The sequence below is a fragment of the Macrobrachium rosenbergii genome, chromosome 25 (assembly GCF_040412425.1).
Source record: "Macrobrachium rosenbergii isolate ZJJX-2024 chromosome 25, ASM4041242v1, whole genome shotgun sequence".
Taxonomy (NCBI): domain Eukaryota; kingdom Metazoa; phylum Arthropoda; class Malacostraca; order Decapoda; family Palaemonidae; genus Macrobrachium; species Macrobrachium rosenbergii.
Window position 1 is genome coordinate 24,118,027 of NC_089765.1, and position 14,673 is coordinate 24,132,699.

Sequence of the window (14,673 nt, forward strand, 5' to 3'; positions counted from 1 at the left end):
ATTTCCCCTTCAGCGCTGAATGAACTCGTAGGTCCCAGCGCTTGGCCTTTGGCCTAAGGTCGATTTTCTGTCCTATTCTATCCGTTTAGCCCAATAACACGTTTTCCAAAATCTCTGAAAATAAAATCCAAAATTTCCTGAAATCAAGAAACTTTATATATATATATATATATATATATATATATATAATTATATATATATATATATATATATATATATATATATATACATACACATACATATACATACATACACATACATATACATACATACATATATATAAACATATATACATACATATATATATATATATATATATATATATATATATATATATATATATATATATATATATATATATATATATATATATAGATCATGTAATAACTAATTAGCACAAAAATACATTTCTGACTCACATCAGGATCAAACCCCAGTCTCTCAAATGAAAGGCTTTCCTGCCATTTGATAGACTAGGGGTTCGATCCTGAAGTGTGTGAGAAATTTACATATATTGTTTGTATACCTATATACATACATGTGTATACGTATGTATATGTATGTATGTATATATATAATATATACATACACGTATATGCGTGTGCGTAAATTTTTATGTATTGACGTAACCTTAAAGCATTCTTTCAGATTAATACACCAATCCTAATCACTCTGAAATGGTATACGGTACACGTGAATCCTCAACTCAAGACGTGAACAGATATAATTCTACTTAAGAAAAAATTCCCGCATGCTAAAAATTATCGTAGGAACTCATCGAGTCCTGTGCATTAGTTCAATTCCGGGAAACTGGAATACGCAATCGGAAAGAAAATAGAGAAATAAAAGAGTAAATTCCGGAAAGGGTGGCACCATTTTTATCCACATAAAACCAATCTCTTTTATACTACAGCTTTGCAATACTGTTTCATTAAACAGAAAACAAATAATGGCTATCTTCCATTTCTCAATAAATAATTCTTATTTTATGTGTGCAGGTTTTTTATCCTTCTTCTTTTACAAAAACGTCTACACCAATAACTTTCGGGCAGGAACTATGTCATGAAAATAATATAGAATATAGAAGAATCTCATAAGTAATTCACTGGAGCTGAGGGATTTAGGGACATTTCAATCCCTGGCTCCTGTAACTGAACTCCCCATGCTCTCTCTCTCTCTCTCTCTCTCTCTCTCTCTCTCTAACAGGGTGTGGCTCCAGAGAGAATACAACAAAGTGGTAAGTGCCTAACTAATCCTGACCAGCTGATTCGTGGATAAGACCTTTTTTGCAAAAGCTCACACAGAATGTTCATCAAAATCAAGTTGAAACCTTGTGCATACACTGCGCCCCTCACCTCTACCTAGCAAGCACTCTAACCCTCCCTGGACACTAAGACCCGTCCTTTCTAGTACCTTTTTCATAGCATAAATCTAACCCCTCGTTGGTCACCCTCTCCCCCTTCTCCTCCTCCTCATCCTCATCCTCCTCCTCCTCCTCCTCTTCTTCCCTTCTAACACTTCCAATTAGACGCTATTTTCACCAACCTTCCGTCCTCCATTCTTTCCACGCGGCCAAACCATCTCAAAATCATGATCACTCTTTTCATTTAAGCTCAACTTCGTACTAAATTTATCAGCAGGTTTCTCCCCCTTACAATTCTTTTTTTACCCCATATACACCACGCAAAAGGAATCGCACATAATAGATGTGTACACACTGATAAAGATTCGAAGCTCCGCCTTTTTGGCCTTGTGCATAATTGAGATTAGATTTAATGCACTCCGCATTCTCTCTTCAAGGCTGTTGTCAACAATTCACCAACCCAAAACTGCAGAAGTCAGAATCATAGTCAGGACAGGTGCACTTATCATATATTATTCTGAACTATTTACTTCTAGTCTAAGTTACTCTCAAGGTATAGTTAAGTGGTTATTCAGTGTGTTTACATACATTTATATATATATATATATATATATATATATATATATATATATATATATATATATATATATATATTACATATACTTTTTATATTTGTATATATATACATACATATATTTATATAATATATATATATAATATCAATGAATTACGTAAGGGGTTGTCAGTCAACGGCTGTGGGTTGCAGCTTATTCTGAGGGCAAAAACGAAAAGCAGAGAGGAAATTAAACTGAAGCGTGAAGGGCCTCGGGGCACCGTCGAAATATATTAGATCAAATCATTAGAAAAATTGTGTGACTTTATTTCCAAAAATCTCTCTCTCTCTCTCTCTCTCTCTCTCTCTCTCTCTCTCTCTCTCTCTCTCTCTCTCTCTCTCTCTCGTAAGGAGCGTTTTCTTAAACGATCCAAAAAAGTAAGTCAGCCCAGCTTATAGTACTTACAGTCTCCACATAAAATAGAATATAGGATTTAGGCCAAAGGCCACGCACTGGGACCTATGAGGTCATTCAGCGCTGAAACAGATATTGACAATAAAATCGTTTGAAAGGTATAACAGGAGGAAAACCTCACAGTTGCACTGTGAATCTGTTTGTTAGAAGAGTGTGCAAAGTAAGACAGAAGAAAGAGAATACGAACAGAGGTACAGTAAAAGGAATGAAAGAGGCCGCAGCTCGGGGCCGAAGGAACGCTGCAAAGAATCTTAAGTAAATTAAGTATACCTTAGTTTAACCAGACCACTGATGAGCTGATCAACAGCTCTCCTAAGGCTGGCCTGAAGGATTAGATTTATTTTACGTGGCTAAGAACCAACTGGTTACCTAGCAACGAGACCTACAGCTTATTGTGGAATCCGAACCACATTATGACGAGAAATTAATTTCTATCACCAGATATAAATTCCTCTAATTCTTCACTGGCCGGTCGGAGAGTCGAACGCTGGGCCAACAGCATGCTAGCCGAGAGCTCTACCCACCCCTCCAATGAAGAACATAGAACCTTAAGTAATGCCTACGGTGCACCGCGGCACTACGCCCCTACGAGGATATAGTCACCACATAACAATCCTTCAGAAATTATGGAAAGGCCCATAAAGCTAAGATCGTCATGAGGTTTGTGGGTCCCAACAAAGGAAGGACATGAGTCCGGCCTGGTTGCTCATTAGAGGGAATGTTCAGAGCCCTTCAGAGAATGGGTATTCTGATTGTTTATCGGTGGGGTGAAATTCGCAATTGATGAGGTTGTATAATAAATAGCAGGTTGAAATTCACCGGACGTAAGGGAAGGTCACCAAGGGACGAATGCTGTTGTGGTATTAATCTGTTGCAACGGGAGAAGGGTGTGAATTTTGCCACAAGGTTCGATTATAGTGATTTGTCACGGATTCGCTCACCACACAAGTGGTTTTGTATTGGTAAGTTTAAAATCTCGACATTACAGTATGTTAACATTAACGATCACTCGTGTCGTGCAACCACAGTGAATATGTACATACACGTACATACATACAAGCATACATACAGTACATACATATATACAAACACACACACAATATATATATATATATATATATATATATATATATATATATATATTGTATATACAGTACATATATCATTTATATACATGTATGTATGTATATATATAAATATATAGTATATATACATATTTATATATATAAATATATATTATACAGTAAATATATATATAAATATAAATATAAATATATATATACAGTATATGTATATATAATTATATATACATATATAATTATATATATACATATATATATATACTGTATATATGCCGTGAATGAATAATTTCATGATAGCTGGATAACTCGTTAATATTCACTTTTTAATCAACCGTCTTCTTGAAGAGTGAGCACCGGATGAACAAATACATGAATATCATGAAGTGGTAATACATAATGATATTCACAGACATGTTTGTTCGAGCAACTGCGAACGCCCACAGGCCGATTAAATTCGTTGTCTTTTTATCCATGAATATTTAAAGGACTTTTCAGAAAGTTTTCCTCCCCAGAAAATCAAACAAACTCAATATTGAAAGGACTTTTCAGAATGTTTTCCTCCCCGGAAAATCAAACAAACTCAATATTGAAAGGACTTTTCAGAAAGTTTTCCTCCCCGGAAAATCAAACAAACTCAATATTGAAAGGACTTTTCAGAAAGTTTTCCTCCCCGGAAAATCAAACAAACTCAATATTGAAAGGACTTTTCAGAAAGTTTTCCTCCCCGGAAAATCAAACAAACTCAATATTGAAAGGACTTTTCAGAAAGTTTTCCTCCCAAGAAAATCAAACAAACTCAATATTGAAAGGACTTTTCAGAAAGTTTTCCTCCCAAGAAAATCAAACAAACTCAATATTGAAAGGACTTTTCAGAAAGTTTTCCTCCCCGGAAATCAAACAAACTCAATATTGAAAGGACTTTTCAGAAAGTTTTCCTCCCCGGAAAATCAAACAAACTCAATATTGAAAGGACTTTTCAGAAAGTTTTCCTCCCCGGAAAATCAAACTTTTCAGAAAGTTTTCCTCCCCGGAAAATCAAACTTTTCAGAAAGTTTTCCTCCCCGGAAAATCAAACTTTTCAGAAAGTTTTCCTCCCCGGAAAACCAAACATACTCAATATTGAAAGGACTTTTCAGAAAGTTTTCCTCCCAGGAAAATCAAACAAACTCAATATTGAAAGGACTTTTCAGAAAGTTTTCCTCCCCGGAAAACCAAACAAACTCAATATTACACAAAGACAATACGGAAAACTTATCAGAAGCACTTGAACCTTAAACCCGGTATGAAAAATATTTCATTAATAAAACCAATTGCTATAAGAAGGGAGGACATGCCGTATAAGCCGTGCCTTCTAAGAAGGTTTACTTAAAAATAAGTAGAAATGGGCCGAAGTTTCTCCGGCGCAATCGAGTTTTCTGTGCAGCGTATAATGCTGTATGAAATTCTCAGCCGTGACCCATGAAACTTTCAGCCACGGCCCATGAAACTTTCAGCCACAGCCAGGTGGTGGCCTGTGTTGTTGACACCTATAGCGGTGCCAGACGCACGATCATGGCTAGCTTTAACCTTAAATAAAATAGAAACTACTGAGGCTAGAGGGCTGCAATTTGGTATGTTTGATGACTGGAGGATGATGATCAACATACCAATTTGCAGCCCTCTAGCTTTTAAGATCTGAGGGCGGACGGACAGAAAAAAGCCATCTCAATAGTTTTCTTTTACAGAAATCTAAAAAAAAACTGCAAAACAGTCAGTTTTGAGGCTAAGAAGGATCCATGTGCTAGAAATCTTACAAAGCCTCACCAGTAATACGTCGAAGACCTTTCTCAAAACTGCATCATTATCGCCTATCTCTAATGGCCTTGATTTATCGTGTACGTAAAAGGTCAATGAGCAAAGGTCAAGACTCGTCATAAAACAATTAAGAAAATATAAAAGGCGCAACATTACGTCTCATAGTCAATCGATTACTCTTGGAATGGAATGGAGTGGAATAAGAGAGTTTGTACCAAAGGCCAAGCACTGGGAACTATGAGGTCATTCAGCGCTGGAAAGGAAATTGAGAGTACAGGAGGTTTGAAAGGTGCAACAGGAGGAAAACCTCGCAGCTGCACTTCGAGAAAAACGTTAGGAGAGGGTGGATAGCCACATGGAAGAAAGAGAATATGAATGGAGGTATAGTAAAAGGAATAAAAGCGGTTGCAGCTAGTGGCCGAAGGGATCGATTATTCTTTCTCTTGGGAATACGAATGAGACAAAGAAAAGTTAAATAATGAGTTCTGGTAATACTCTAAGGCTTTCAAATACATTCCACTTATGAGAAGAATTCCCTTTCGACGGAAAATCCTTTCCAGGTCCTTGACGTCCTTCTCCTATGAAAAAGGTCATCTTTCATATGCGATGAAGATCCTGAATCTTCATTTTTTGATAGTAAGTGTTTATGAACCGCAATAGACAGAGGCAAGTTTATCGGCAAAATCCGACAGGAATGGCTTCAGTACCGTCAAGACAGTAGAAAAGAGGATCGGGACGGTACGTACCTCGATACCCTCGTCCTGCATTCTTAGACAGGGGCCAGTGGTAAGAGACTGACAAGGGCTGGACGACGGCAAGTTTATGAATACACAAAACATTGTATTACTTGTATTATTTCCATAAATTTTACTCTACGTAAACAAAAATTTCGACAGAACTTTGAAAGAGTAACTGACTAAATCGAGGGGGCGTCAGCAATTTCCAAGGGGGACGCGAGCCCTAGGGAAAAATTAAAAATTCTCTAACTATATTCGTTATTCTCTTAACAACAGCCGCTAAGAAGCGATGTCAAGTATCTCACTAATACATTCCCAAAGAATAAAAACACCCCTTCCCTATCTCTTTTTTTTTCCTTTAAATCTGGGAGGGAATTTTACTCATGGATGCACGGGGTGGGGGAGGGGGGGAAGTTAAGTATACCTTAGTTTTACCAGACCACTGAGCTGATTAACAGCTCTCCTAGGGCTGGCCCGAAGGATTAGACTTATTTTACGTGGCTAAGAACCAATTGGTTACTCAGCAACAGGACCTACAGCTCGGGGAATTGAACTCCAGCCCATCGAGTGACAGTCCGTCAGCTCTACCGACTCACCCAACGAAGAGCTTGGGGGCCGGGGACCAACTCTTACAGAGGGCGTGGTAATAAAATGGTTAAGAACCACTGGTTTAGACATACATATAAATCCAGAAGAGTTATAGCGCACAAAGACAACAGACAAACGCGGAAGTAACAAAAAGTACACGGACTGTTTAAACGAGCTCTTACATGTCATGTTCACCGATCATTTGCTTGACGATAATACTACTGGGGTTGAAATTCCAACAGCAGGTTGCAAAGACCGTAAATCTTGAAGGCAAAAACGCATAACTTATATAAAGGATACTGTTCCGTTGAAATCGTAAAACGTACAAAATTCATGTAAGCAGATTACTGCAACCATTCATTGCAAATGTCCTCTAGACGTTATAACCTAAGAATCGTAGTTCAAGTTGCCAAATTTTAAGTCTCAAAAATATGACAATCCAAATGATAAATTCTCATAACAAATAAGACAGAATGGTTTTGGTGGGGGGGGGTGGGGGAGGTTGTCCTACATAAGGGGAGAGATTGGTTTAGAACATTACACACGCTATTTTCTGCCCATTGTCTCGAACTCATTCAGCGATCAGACCTCCAGTCGTTTGGAGGCGATACTCGGAATCTCCTTCTCCTTTGGAGTCTATGCAAAAACAGGTTAGTTCTTCAGTAACTATATTCGATAAATAGAATTCGTTCTAACTCTCTCTCTCTCTCTCTCTCTCTCTCTCTCTCTCTCTCTCTCTCTCTCAATATATATATATATATATATATATATATATATATATATATATATATATATATATACACATATACATACACACACGTGTATATATATAATATAATATATATATATATATATATATATATATATATATATATATATATATATAGAGAGAGAGAGAGAGAGAGAGAGAGAGAGAGAGAGAGAGAGAGAGAGAGAGAGAGAGAGAGAAACCTCTATTTATTGAACATATCTGTTGAAGAATTATATATATTTAAATGTATATATATATATTATAAATATATATACACTTACATATATAATATATATACATATATATTATATATATAATCATTCAAGTAATTCACCTTTACTCTCTCACCCTGTGCCCGTCCGTCATCATGAGCTGTCATGAAGACTGAATTTGATGATAACAGATCAGCATCGAGCTTTGAAACTTAAAAAAAAACACACACACACAAACTGGAGAACTACAGTAGTTCCTCTTCGGTGAGGAGTCACTAAATACTAAATAAATTCAGTGTACTTCTTCAATTTATGCTATTTTGAAGACTAAATTTATTGATTTCAGGTAAACAGCAATTTTCTTTTCCGATCTGTACTAACATGCTCACCATTATGATGTCCGTGCACTAGATCTGTTTATTATTTTTTTGGTGATTCCGTTTCCTGCTTTTCTTTTCCTAGGCTACTTACATCAGCTTTATTAGGTACCCAGAGAAACGGGTTTCATTTAAGGTACTCAAGTCTGACTACTTTTCAAAATTTAATCGCTCAGGTTTCGCTGCTTCCAGTCCTCAATTATATTAAACAAAAAGTTCTCTTAAATCTCCCGCTTCTAAACGATAAAACGTAAAAAGAGGAAATCAATAACTGTTTTAATTAACTGAATCGGTAACTGTTTTGAATACCTGTCTTTCAAAAGGTAGCGTTGGGAACATGCGGGACACATAGCAAGTTTATGACCTTACCCCAGTGCAACTTAGGTTTGGCGACGATGGAAGATATGTTTACATCGGTGACGGAGACGACAATTTCCATCATGCTAAGCTCCTCTCGAGTCATGTTCGGCATTCTCAGAATGGTAACTATAATCCTTATTATTATTATTATTATTATTATTATTATTATTATTATTATTATTATTATTATTATTATTATTATTATTATTATTAAGAAGATGAACCCCAATCATATGGAACAAGCCCACCACAGGGGCCAGTTCTTCATTGGAGGGGTGGGTAGAGCTCTCGGCTACCACGCTGTTGGAACCCAGCGTTCGACTCTCCGACCGGCCAATGAAGAATTAGAGGAATTTATTTCTGGTGACAGAAATTCATTTCTCGTCATGATGTGGTTCGGATTCCACAATAAGCTGTAGGTCCCGTTGCTAGGTAACCAGTTGGTTCTTAGCCACGTAAAATAAATCTAATCCCATTTACTAAAAAAGAAAAAATCAATTAATAAATATATAAAAATGTATTAAAATGCAAGGAGAACAGTATTAGGGTAGCAACGCATTGCATTTTCGCTTGAGCTTCTGAAGTTCCAATTGTCGACATCCTCTGTGAGGCTATTCCACGGTCCAACGGTGTGGGGAATAAAGGACCTCTGGAACTGAGAAGTTCGACAGCGAGGCTCATTTACTGCCTATCGGTGCTGTGTTCAACGAATCCGGTTTGAAGTTTATGCTAATGCTTCATGACAAAATGCTTTATAAATACCTGCTCCGTCCATGAAAAGCGAGAGAGAGAGAGAGAGAGAGAGAGAGAGAGAGAGAGATAGCTAACTATGCGGTCTTTAATTTCTGCGTATTAACTTCGTTTGACTTTGAGATTAATTTTTTTTGTCAGGAAATTAGTTGACAGAGCGTGAAAAGATAATAATTATAAATATGCAAATGAAGAAAAATTGTTTTATCTTTTCGCGACCTGTCAACCCATTTCCTGACAAAAACACTTTAACAAAACGAAGTTAACGAAGAAGACAGCAAAATTAAATATCCTCTCTCTCTCTCTCTCTCTCTCTCTCTCTCTCTCTCTCTCTCTCTCTCTCTCTCTCCATCCAGGTTGTTCCTCAAAGAGCAAAACTTCCTTTGATGATCTGGCTTCTCGTTTTACAAAAATCCGGGGGGAGTGATGTCATAAGTCAAGGTCTTCACGGATTTTTTCGAGAGGGGTCAGAGGTCGCCTTCAAAACTACACAGCCGTCGAGAATCGCAATGGTCTCCGCCCCTAATACTGACGGGGTCGCTGTTGTCAGGTCAGTAGATTTCAAAGAATCCCTTCCACTGTCAGATTTGCAAACGATTCATAGCAAATTTCACCCTTTCATTCTAGAGATTTTTGTTGACAAGTTATTCTGCCTGAGTTGAGCACTGTGAACTTATTTACAAAGCAAATGGACATTGTCATTTATTTGTTAATTCATTTATCTAATTTTGCAACGTTTTCAGTTAAATCCTGACCATCGTTACTCTTCAGAGCACTATTATATAAAATGGAAATTTTTCATTGCTTGTTTTTACTGTGATTTTAAAGAATATCAGAGAAAATAATAATACAAAATATATGCTAATCGAAGAATTACATTTCAACGTTTTGTAGTTTTACTTCATTATTACATAAAATTACAGTGAATAACATGAGAAATAATCCTCGTAAGTCCTCATTTTGCACAGTGATGACACATCAAATTAAAAGCGATTACAGAATGATTTTCAAAACTTCCTCTTATACGAAGGAAATGAAAAAAAACGGACGAAAGATCAGTTTTACACTTTCCAGGAAAGACTCTGTGAATCTGAGCAAAGATGAAGGTCCAAGGCATCTGGCCTATCTCAATAAGGGCGATAAAAAACAACCGGATTACTCCAACATGAGAGGCCGGAAGCTGATGGTTGCCTACAACGACGCCTGGCCCTACTTCAAAGCCGGACAGGTATCCGAAGATGGGCGGGTCCTGGAACCCTCTTCAGGGATTGAGAACTCCATTTTGAATACCATGAGTGAGGCTCTCAATTTCACGTAAGTGACTAGATGGCTCCTATGCCAAGAAATATGTTATTCAAGGTGTTGATTCCAGCGTGTGGTGGTGAGTTTGCACTCTCGGCGGTTCCAGTAAACAAAAACCCAGGCCACAGTCATTGTCCCCTTCAAGCTGTAAGTGCTGATTCCAGGATGAACACCCTGGACAATAATAAAAGGACATTCACATCATCACATGCTAACTATACTACGCAGGATGCTCATGAGCAGTCCGTCTAACCTCCTACAAACTCAGTTTAACTCACCTCAGTCTGATCTACTGCCTCAGCCACTTCCTGGATAATAGCACTTCTCTGTTCCAGCATCTGGTCCACACTGTCTAAAACTCTCACCGCCTCTCTCTCTCTCTCTCTCTCTCTCTCTCTCTCTCTCTCTCTCAATCCTTCCAAACTGTATGGTAGCTACAATCTCTTCGCTTGACTAGGCCTACTGTTCTCCATTCTCTCACAGCCTTCCAAACCAATAATCATTCTTTCCACTTATAACATACTCCTCTAGCACCGCTCTCTTCACCTGTGCTCTAATTCACCTCGCTAACGGATCCAGGGGGGGCGGGGCACCTGGGCACGTGCCCCCACCCCATGAAAAATAATGACAAAATAATACTGAGGAAGATTTAGATAATAATAATATAAACGAGAAATAAAAAATGGGAAAAAATAAAAAATCTACTATAGAAATAATATATATATAGATATATATATAGATATATATATATAGATATATATACAGATATATATATATATATATATATGTGTGTGTGTGTGTATGTATAATATGACAATTGGTAGGTCGAGAATGGGATATGCTGTATATCAGGTCCACAATAATATTCAGTGGTGAATCATAGTTTTTTTTTTAAATGAACAATAATTCACCAATGAATATTATTGTGGACCTGGTATACACGAAAATTGGTGCCCCATCCCATGAAATTTTTCATGATCGGCTAGTGGAATCCCCCCAGTGCATTGATTCCCAAATAGTTAAAAGACAATTAAGAAAAGTCTTTTCTTAATTATCAACAACTGAACTCCATAGCTCACATCTCCAATGCATAAGAACCTCCACGAATGAAGCTCAACAGCTTTATTAGACACGAAGAATGACAAAGTGTTCAAAGAGAGTAACTTTTTTCCACATATAAAATATATCGCCTGCTGAAATCAAAAGCGAACTTTTACCCTTGACAGCTTGAATTTACTGAGATAATTCGTGATTCATTTGGCAGAAATCATCATTTTTCAAATATAGCAAAAACAAAAATCACTCCAACATTCAGATAATTTGCCGTGATTACTTTCCTTCGTCAGTCTGAAAACAGAAAGCTGAAATGGAGTCAAGTGTGTATGTGTATGTGTATATATGTATATATGTATGTGTATATATATATATATATATATATATATATATATATATATATATATATATTATATAGATATATAATATATACATGTATATAATATATATATATATATATATATATATATATATATATATATATATATGATATATGTGTATATATATACATATATATATATATATATATATATATATATATATATATATATATATATATATATATATATATATATATTATATATATATATATATTATACAGATATATAATATATATATATATGTGTATATATATAATATATATATAATATATATATATATATATATATATATATATATATATTATATAGATATATAATATATATACATGTATATAATATATATATATAATATATGTATATATATAATATATAATATATATATATATATATATATATATATATATATATATATATATATATATATATATATATATGCTAACCACAGCATGAAAATATTCCTCTTGACTGACCAGTGAGACACTGGTATCGAATGTAAAATGACAAAGTAGAATAACAAGTGCTTTCCGGGAGAGCAAACCTCCGTCAAGGCTGGGTGGTCCACAACCCAAGAGCTTCCCTCTCCCCAAAAGAATAGTCGCCAATGGCAAGGCACACCCTTGGTCAAATTTTGGTCAAAATCCACACGTAACTATACATATATATATATATATATATATATATATATATATATATATATATATATATATATATATATATATATACTTGATTCTGCTGACAAACAGATGAGGAGCAAACAAAAATTACCCACAAACGCAGCCTCCTTCACGAGGTAAAAAATTGAGGTTTTTTCTAAAAACTGCATTTAATGTAACCTATTTTTTTATCACTTTCGTTCAACACTAAGTAGCAATAAGTAATGTAACTACACACATACACACATATATACATAGTATTAGCTACCAAAGAATGTTACTCTTTTGTTTAACGGTTTGTTATATAAGCAAATTGATGGTGTAAGCGTGGGGTCCAGTATAGGAACATCTTTGGCAAATGCATTTATGTGTTTTATGGAGAAAAGATGGTTAGACGATTGTCCTTTAGATTTTAAACCCTTACTGTACAGTAGGTATGTTGATGATACCTTCTTAGTTTTCAAGTCGTGACCAGATTCCTCGTTTTTTGGAGTACTTCAATAGTAAACATAATAATATAGAATTTACTTGTGAAATCGAAGATAATCATACGCTTGCTTTTCTGGATATTCAGGTAAAAAATCTTGATAATAACTTTCACACCTCAGTCTTTAGAAAGCGTACTTTCACGGGTCTTATGTCTAAATTTCAATCAGCTACACCTTTGAAATATAAGATGAATTTGATATTGACGCTAGTAACCAGAGCATATAAAATTTGTTCTAGCTTTTTGAATTTGCATGAGGAATTGGAATTTCTAAGGTCACTTTTAAAAAAACAATGGCTATCCGTTGAATTACGTAAACACATATATTGGTAAACAGCTTTCGAAATTTTATGTAAACAAACAACCCGAAACTACCGCTAATGTAAAGAAACCTGTTATTTATTTACCTTTAACTTTTACTGGAACTCATAGTTACGATTTGAAAAAACAATTAATTTCTATTTTGTCCATAGGTTACCCTCAGCTAGATATCAAAATGTATTTCACTTTGCAAAATAAATTAAGTAACTTCTTTAAAATTAAAGACCCTATACCAACAAGCCTTCGGTCCAATCTGATCTATAATTGGCAGTGTGGTGGTTGTGATGCCACTTACGTTGGAAAAACTACCAGATCAGCTTGGATGAGATGGTTTGAACACCTAGGTAAGTCATACCGTACTGGCAATTATCTTTCAAGGCCTAGTTACAGTGCAATTAGAGAACACAGCGAGGATACTGGTCATCCTTTACATGTTGATGATTTTTCTGTTTTAACCACTGCTCAGTTTGCTACAGACCTCGACATTTTAGAAGTTCTATACACCATCAAGATAAAGCCATCTTTGGCTAGAAATGTGGCTGTAACCTCACTTTTGTGTTTTTAGTCTGCGTTTTACTGGTATGGTATATTAATTAGTAGGTTTGTTATGCCTTTGTACCTTCCGTTTTTTTTTACTTACAATTTTTCAAAATTTTTTGTATTTTGCTTTATTTTATTTTATTCTTTTATTTATTTCGATTAGCCATCTTTTAAACGTATTCTTATTTTCATGGTAATTTTACTGTATTATTTTGAATTTTATTAAAAGAAAATTGTAATGTCAGTTTAATTTTGTAGGCTGATAACATGTCCCAATAAAGTTGTGTAAAATGCTGTTCCGGGTTTTGGCCTTGGTGTCCTGACTGATATGCAGATGGCGCTTCCCTGCTGGTGTATCCATTGCTGTATACATATATATACATATATATATAGACAAAATCCAGGAAGGAAAGAGAAACAATGGGGTGCTGTAAGGCCTTTCGACTGCTAAGTAAAGGACGACAGTCGAAAGGCCTCGCAGCACTCCATTGTTTTTCTTTACTTCGTGGATTTTGTCTTTATTCACATATTCATCAGATTCCATATTTTCGTGATTCAGTTATGCATATACATATTCATACATGTACATATATATATATATATATATATATATATATATATATATATATATATATATATATATATATATATTACATATATATATATATATATATATATATATATATATATATATATATATATACTTTACATTTGGATCTCAGGCTTTGTAATGGCATATATATCCAACAAGTGTGAAGAATTTGAGAAGCCAATTGGGCACTGTGGTCATGACAATATCATATGTATCTGGTAAAAAGTGACCAGTAGTGTACATACATATATAGTGTATGTATATGAATTTTTATGACATCACCATGACATTTTATATACAAAC